At 38.4% G+C, this 8,375-nt stretch overlaps 1 long non-coding RNA gene across 1 annotated transcript in view; it reads left to right on the forward strand.

The window, feature by feature from the left end:
* Positions 1–6,736, forward strand: part of LOC113592840 (uncharacterized) — a 141,752-nt gene extending 135,016 nt beyond the window's left edge. Inside the window, exon 5 of the long non-coding RNA XR_008291040.1 lies at positions 4,334–6,736. This is a non-coding gene — a long non-coding RNA (uncharacterized LOC113592840). The remainder of the gene's footprint in view (positions 1–4,333) is intronic.
* Positions 6,737–8,375: the final 1,639 nt, after the last annotated feature.

Genomic DNA, 8,375 nt, shown 5'->3' on the forward strand with positions numbered 1-8,375 from the left:
CCTAGGGCTTTAGAAAAGGATACAAGAGAACAAAAGAGGGAAATACCTCTTTAAAGAAGGGGTAGCGCATAAAGAGGTAATTATGTGTAACAGGGACAGTAGGCCATGCCTGCTAGCTGTTGAAAGACAGAAAGAGGAGAGCAGACGTTGTATTTTCTTAAAGAAGCACGTGCCACAGGTTTTGGTTATAAAAAAACAGAAAAGACAGGGCAAGGGCTTCAGGTATTTCTGCAAAGTTGGGGATCACTTCAATGAGAAACTAGTAGTCAGTATGTAACTAAGAGGAGAAGTCCAGTTTGGGAGACACCATAAAGACCATGTCCTGCTGGTCTTAAATCATAAGGAAGATCCTGGATGGGATTCAGAATTCCCAGGGAGTGTGGGAGAGAGGAATGAGGCCCAGTTCTGGTGGTTTCAAGAAATTCATATTAAATAAGGGGGAGGCTCTTGGGAAGTTCAAACATTGTAACTTTTTGGGCTGCACTACTGAATCTATTACAAACTCCATTGCTCCTGTGTTCTCTCAAAATATTGCCAGGAATGGACCTGTCATACCTGTCGAGGCAGTGGCGAATGCTGACTGAGAATAGATACCTCTCCAGTATCAGTATTAGTTTGGAGATGCCACTCCAAAATTATAAGAAATTGATAAAAGTTACTTAATCATTTTTCAGACAGAGACAAGAATTATGCTTTTGGTATATGTATTTTCCAGCATATTATACACTCACACAAACTAACTGGAAAGCTGACAAGAGAGGAGGGGCCCTAGAAGTTAATCCATAAACCAGAATCTACAGACGTAAGTTGTGTAAAACACATTGAGTTCTTCCTTAAATTAGAAGGAAGAGCTGTAGCAGATGTCCTTTTAGTGTCCTAATCTTACCACAATTATTTGAACAAAGAGCTTAGTTCCTCTGAGGACTCTGTGGGTCCTTTTAAGCAGGAAATAAAACGCTTGAGACAAATCACATGCTCCTGAAAACTGGTTGATTTGGGGAGCAGTATGGCTAGATGAAGAAAGGCCCTGGACTGAGGGCTTGGCCATGTACAGAGTAGCAAGCAAGTGCTTTGAAACTTTCTGAATGTACCCTAATACCAAGTGCACATGTTGCTGCTGAGGAAGTTTTGGCAACAGATAATAGGGAGAGAGGGGAGGGACTCCTAGAAAGAGAAGGTGATCAGACACTCTTCAAAAATTTCCCTGTGGAAGCCTACGCTGTCCAAGATTCCAAAGATTACATCAATTCTTCTCAATAAAAATAGCCTGGGGAGGGCAAAGGTATGAAATTAGAAGTTTCTAAGGAAAAGGGTAGACTGGAGAATCAATGGCCAGAATTTGGGACTAAACTTTGATGGTAGCTGGAGGGTGGAGATGGGAAATCAGCTTGAGGCTGGAGAAACAGCACCTGGGAGCAGGCAATTGTCCTGAATAAGCCTGGGGAATTTTTTGAGATGAACACCTTCCAGTCACCGAAAATTTGGTTTGGGGTGACTTTTGGTAGTTTATAGTTTTCAAGAAACTGGTCCATCTCATTTAAGTTGTTAAATTTATGTGCATAGAGTTGTTCGTAGTATTCCCTTCTTGACCTTGTACTATCTGAGGGATCTGTAGTCTTATCTCCCCTTTCAGTCCTGATTATGGTAACTTGCATATTTTTTCTTCCATGTTTCATCTGGCTACAGTTTTATTAGAGAACTACTCTTTGGTTTGATTGGTTGCCTCTACTATTTTTCTGTTTACCACTCCATTTATATCTGTTCATATACTTCCATAGTAATGTGTACATTGTCTCCTTCCTTCTGCTTATTTTGGGTTTAACTTGTTCTTCTTCACTAGTTTCCTCATATGAGGTTAGATAATCAACGTGAAATTTTCCTTTTTTTAATATAAGCATTTAACTTTACACATCCCATAAATTATGATACATTGTATTTTCATTTTATTTCAGGTAAAAATATTTTCTAATTTCCCTTGAGTTTTTTTTTTCTTTTGCCCATGGGTTAATTTCTAAATGTTTTGGAATTTTCCTGATGTCTTTATGTTATTCATTTCTAGTGTAATTCCATTTATAGTGAGCCATATGATGTAGGGCTGTGTGTGATTTCAACAGTTGTAAATTGGTTAAGACTTGTTTTATGACCTAGAATATGATCTGTCTTGGTGACAGTCCTATGAATATTTGGAAATAATTTGTATTCTGCTATTGTTGGATGGAATGTTCTATAAATGGCAGTTAGTGTTAAAACTCCTATATCCTTGCTGATTTTCCATCTGGTTCTATTGACCACGGACTGTAGATATCTTCAACTATATTTGTTTATCTGTTCTTTTAGATGTATCAGTTTTTGCTTCACATAGTTTGATGCCTGTTATTAGGAGCATATGTATTAATATTATTATGTCTTCTTAGAGAATTCATCCCTTTATTAGTATTTAACAATAAATTTAATGTCCTTTGTTATCCTGATAATATTTCCTTGTTCTAAAGTCTACTCTATCTGATGTTAATATGGCTACTGCAGTATTCTTTTGATTGTTTTCATAGTATATCTTTTACCTTTTACTTTTATCGATCTATATGTTTATATATACAGTGGATTTCCTGTCATCAACATATAGCTGAGTCTGGTTTACAATCTAATATGCCAGTTTCTGTTTTTAATTGGAACATGTAGAAATGTAGAAGCCTTACATCCACATAAGTCCCTTTCTATTCCTTTCTTTGTATTCTAGTTGCAATATATACTCACATACTCACAATGAAAGGCTCACCAGACAATGTTACACTTTTTGCATTTGATAGTGATATTTAAAGGATACATCCACATAAGTCCCTTTCCATTCCTTTCTTTGTATTCTAGTTGCAATATATACTCACATACTCACAATGAAAGGCTCACCAGACAATGTTACACTTTTTGCATTTGATAGTTATATTTAAAGGACTCCAAGGGAAAAAAGTAACCTATTATATTTATCTTGATATTTATCATTTCTGTTACTCTTTATTTCTGTAGTTCCATGGCATTATTTTTCCTCATCTTTAAGATCTTCCTTTAGTGTTTCTTTTAGAACAGGTCTGTTGGTTCCTAGTTCTAGTTTCCCATCAGCCAAAGATGTCTTCATTTGCCATTACTCCTGAAGATTTTTATTGGATATAGAATTTGGGGTTGAAATTCCTTTTTTTTGTTAGCACTTGGAAGTTATTTTACTGTCTTTGGCCTCTATGGTTTTTGATGAGAAATCCATAGTCGTTCAAATTGTTTCCCTGTGTGTTTTATGTAATATAAATATATTGTCTTTATACTATATATATATTAATAATATATAATAATAATAAATATATATAAATATATTTATATATATAATAAATATATATAATATATAATATATATATATTATATATTATATATATATATATATATATATATTTGGGTTTTGGTAGTTTGATTATGATATGTCTGGCTAGGCATGGGTTTTGTTTTGTTCTTATTTTATCCCATGTAGGGTTCTCAGAAATTCTTGAATCGGTAAATTTATGTCTTTCACAAAACTTAAGAAGTTTTTATACATAATTTCTTCAAATATATGCATTTTTGCATCAATCAGTTTCTTCTTTCCTTCTGAGACTCCAGTGATGTGAATATTAGGACTTTGATATTGTCCCAAAGGTACTTATGACTTTATTCTCTTATTCCTAATATTTAAAATTTTTTTTAATGTTTATTTATTTATTTTGAGAGAAAGAGTGAGAGAGTGAGCACGAGTGAGCACGATGGGCAGAGAGAGGGAGAGAAAGGATCCAAAGCAGGCTCTGTGTCACTTGAACGTACAAACTATAAGATCACGACCTGAGCCGAAATCAAGAGTCGGACACTTAACCAACTGTCCCACCCTGGTGTCCCCCCTTTTTTTAAAATTGTTTTTTAATGTTTATTTATTTTTTGAGATGGGGGGAGGAGCAGAGAGAGAGGAAGACAGAAGATCTGAAGAGGACTCTGCGCTGACAGCAGAGAGCCTGATATGGGGCTTGAACTCATGAACCATGAGATCATGAGATCATGACCTGAGCCAAAGTCAGATGTTTAACTGATTGAGCCACCCAGGCACCCCTTTCCTAATCTTTTTTTGATTGCACTTCAGATTGGATCATTTTTATTTATCTGTTTTCAAGTTCACTAAATATTTCCTCTGTCATCCCTTCCTCCATTGGAGCCATCCAGTAATTTTTTAAAATTTCAGATATTGTATTTTTTAGTTTTTAAATTTCTATCTGGTTCATTTTACAGTTTCTGCGCTCTAAAATTCTACTTTTCTATGCGTTTTCAGAATGTCTGCCTTTCTATGGAAGAAATGCCTCTATGTAGGTAAAGTGTTATCTCTGCTGCAACAGTAAAAGCTAAGAAGGGGAAAAAACCAATTTGAACACAAAGGCTCTATGCAAGAAATACCTCTAGGTAGGTGAAGTGTTATCTCTGCACGCAACAGTAAAAGTTAAGAAAAAAAAAGAAAAAAGGAAAAGGGGAAAAAACAATTTGAACAAAAAGGCTCTATGGAAGAAATACCTCTAGGTAGGTGAAGTGTTATCTCTGCATACAACAGTAAAAGTCAAGGAAAAGAAAAAAAGAAAAGAAAAAAAAAACAGGAAGAAAATGCACCTTTTCTTTAGGGAGCATGGGTGTAATGGGTGCTTGAACATCTTTGTCTGATAACAAATATCTAGGCGATCTTTGGGTTTGTATTTGTTGCCTGTCTTCTCCTTTGAAGAGTGGTCAGAATTTTCTTTTTCTCTTAAGTAATTTGGGGTTGTTTCCTGGATATTTTGGACATTACACTGTGACATTCTGGGTCCTTGTAAAGTCCTCTGGAGATGTCCGTTATTTTTATTTTGCTTTGTTTTGTTTTAGCAGGCCATCAATCCAGTTAGGTTTAGACTACAAGTTCTCTCTTTCTGTGGGTGGTGACCCGAATATAAGTTTCGTTTTCAAAGACTTTTCTGTGTTGCTTGGGTCTGCTTCGTCCATGCCCTTTAGAGGGATTAGTCAGGGCTGCTAGTGGTTTATATTGTCGTTCGGTTCTCAAAGCCATGCTTCTCCGTGTCTGTTCCACTCACTTGTGGTTCATGAATGAGAACAACTTCCTCCTGGTCTACTCCCTGGGATCTTCCCTACACTTTCTGCCCCTTGTGGTTCCTTTTCCAGGTCCTCTGAGTAGACAGCCAGAGTTTCTTTCAGAGTTGGATCCCCCCCACTCTGTGTGCAGACTGCTACCAGGACTGCCCTCAGGATGAAGAAGCAAGAGAAAAGAGAAAATAATAATAATGCTGATTGCCTCCATACTCTTTGGACCACAGAGGCCCTCTTCTTTGTTCTATAGTCAAAGACATGAGCTTTCTTTATGGATCCTAGTACCCAAATTGCTGCTGCCGTGGCAAATTGCCCTAAGATTTAGGGCTTTACACAAGAAACATTTAGTATCTGACGTTTTCTGTAGCTTAGGATGTTAAGTGTTGCTGAGCTGGGTTTTCTGGTGCATAGCATCTCACGAGGTTGCAGTTACGATGCCGCCTAGGGCTACAGTCATCTCCGGGCTGGGCGGTGGGAGGCCCTGCTTCGGAACATACGGCCATGGACAGGCTTCAGAAGTTCCACTCTGAAGGTCGCTACATGGCTATCGACAGGCTGCTGGTCCTTGCTGGCTGTTGGCCAGAGACCTGAGTTCCTTGCCACGCGGACCTCTCCATAGGGCATCCCGTAACTTCTCCTCAGAGCAAGTGAGGGAGAGAGTGAAAGAGCGTGAGCAAAATGGAAAGCAGAGTCTTTTGTAACCTAATCGTGAAAGTGACATCCCAACACTTTAGCCATATTTTATTTGTTGGAAGTAAGTCATGAAGTGCAACCCACATTCAAGGAGAAAGAATTACAAAGGGCATGAATATCAGGAGGGAGGGGTCTTCAGGGGCCATTTCAGAAGTTGCCTACCACACTTTCCTCAACCAAATGCCTGGTGTGCATGATCTTAAAGAGCATATTATATTTTCAGACCTTACCCATGTAGCATGGAAGAATATAAAATACTGTCGCATGTTTGGTTTTCTTTCTTTCCTGGCAAACATAGATTCCATCTGGGTTCAATAGAAATTAAGGATGTTGAAAAATGCAAGACAGATCTAGAAAGAGCCAAGGATATGGAAAATAAATGTGGGTATGTTTGGTGCATCATTTTAATGCTAGAATCGTTTCCTAGTCTGAATATTGTTAGGCAAATGAAGTATAAGAAACATCTGGCTAGAGGAAAACAAGGCACAGATTAACAGGATGAACAGAAGTTAGTGGAGTATGTTATTTCATTTTAAACTGTTCAAGTTTGCAAACATTGTAAGTCTGAGATCAAATCACATTCCATAAGGGATAAATTAAGCTACTGCAAATTGGTCCTTTATCAAGTAGTGAAATAAGAGAAGTTCCTGTTTTTTAGACTTTACATCAGCTTAAGACACATTGAGTACATTAACGCTCTTTGAAGGATTAGAATCCTTAGGAATGAGGCTGGCAAGATGAAGAATAGCTAAGATATCTTTAAAAGTCACAGATTTGCAGGGCACCTGGGTGGCTGAGTCCATTAAGCATGTAACTCTTGATTTTGGCTCAGGTCACAATCTCACAGTTTGTGGGAGTTCCAGCCGCACATCGGGCTCTGCGCTGACAGTGTGGAGCCTGCTTGGGATTCTCTCTCTCCCTCTCCCTCTCTGCTCCTCCCCTGCTCGCTCTCTCTCTCTCTCTCTCTCTCTCTATCTCAAAAATAAACTAAAAAAAATAAGTGACATATTTGCTTCTAATACTGAGGGACAGAGTATAATTTCCAAAGAGGTCCACAATAATAATTTTCATTCCCCATGATCTTCTGTGATGTGATCTCACTACTTCCCAATCAAGAGGTAGAGTGTATTTTTCCACCCCCTTGAATCTAGATAGGTTTTCTATCTGCTTGACCATTAGAATATGACAGAAGTAATGCCATGCCATCTCCAGTCATCACTCTTAACAGATCCAGCAGTTCTGCTTCCTGTCTACTGAAGCTGTGAGCCACCATGTAAAAAGTCTGGGCTATTCTTTTAGAGCAAGAACTACGGAGAGATGCACTGAGTTTCATACATGTGAGTGAAGAAGCCATCTTGGACGTCCTGTTGACCCTCTAGGTAACTCCAGCCAGAGCCTCTGTCTAATTGGAATCACATGAGAACCAAGTGAGACTCAGTCAACTGATCCCAATTAACCAATACAATCATAAAAAATAATAATAGTAATAATTTTAAGACATTAAGTTTTAGAGTGGTTTATACACAATAGATCATTGGGAACCATTACGTTTCCAGAATTTGAAAAACATTTTTGTATTAGACATGGACATTTTGAGGGGTGCCTGGGTGGTTAAGCATCCAACTCTTGATCACGGCTCAGGTCATGAACTCATGGTTTCTGGGATCGAGCCCTGTGTCAGGCTCTGTGCTAGTAACACAGAGTCTGTTTGGGATTCTCTCTCTCCCTCTCTCTCTGCTCCTCCCCCACTCACACACATTCTATCTCTCTCTCTCTCAAAGTAAACAAATGAGCATTAAAAAAAGATGTAGACATTTTGGGAGGTTTACAATATTAAATTACTTAACCATAGCATACCGCTGATACATATTTCATAATATCTATGTTGATGGTTCTGAAACTTGGAAGTTTCCCAGGAGTAATCTGAAACTTGCCCCTAGGCATAGAGGGCACAAAGAGATCTAAGAAAGAGGCAGACCACTCCAGATTGATAGATGGCAGGTTCAATAAGTGAGCAAACTTAGGTATGAGACTTGCAGGCTGAAAGATCAGTAGACCTCTGCACCCACCTGCCAGAATCTTAAAAGTTTATATAGAGGCCTGACCTGGGTTTAGTCACATATACCATCCAGAGGGCCTCAGCAACACTTTGCTCTCTCAAGGCTACTTCCTTGAAAATGCTTCCCACGGTGGGAATGGTAGGTACAAGGTATATTCCAAGGATAGGGCAGGTGGTGGGGAACCTTCAGTTGCCTGGATCCAGCTCAAGGGCCAACTGGCAGTTACAGCCTCTGTATGACCTCCTCAACACTGTCTGGATATGGACACAAAGGTGTAGTCTGTGGCTTAAAATACAGCGAATAAAATAACCATAGCAATTGCTCTATCCTAAGATGAACGTTATTACATATTTATGTGTTTCCTTGCATAGTTTTTTTTCTATGTGTATTTTTTTTGGATTCACATTACACAAGTGGGTTTCTTGCCTCCCCCCTCCCAATTTAGCAAGACGTATTGAGCATTTTTATAGCATTACACTTTTTTGAAAACAT

The sequence above is a fragment of the Acinonyx jubatus genome, chromosome D4 (genome assembly GCF_027475565.1).
Source record: "Acinonyx jubatus isolate Ajub_Pintada_27869175 chromosome D4, VMU_Ajub_asm_v1.0, whole genome shotgun sequence".
NCBI lineage: Eukaryota > Metazoa > Chordata > Mammalia > Carnivora > Felidae > Acinonyx > Acinonyx jubatus.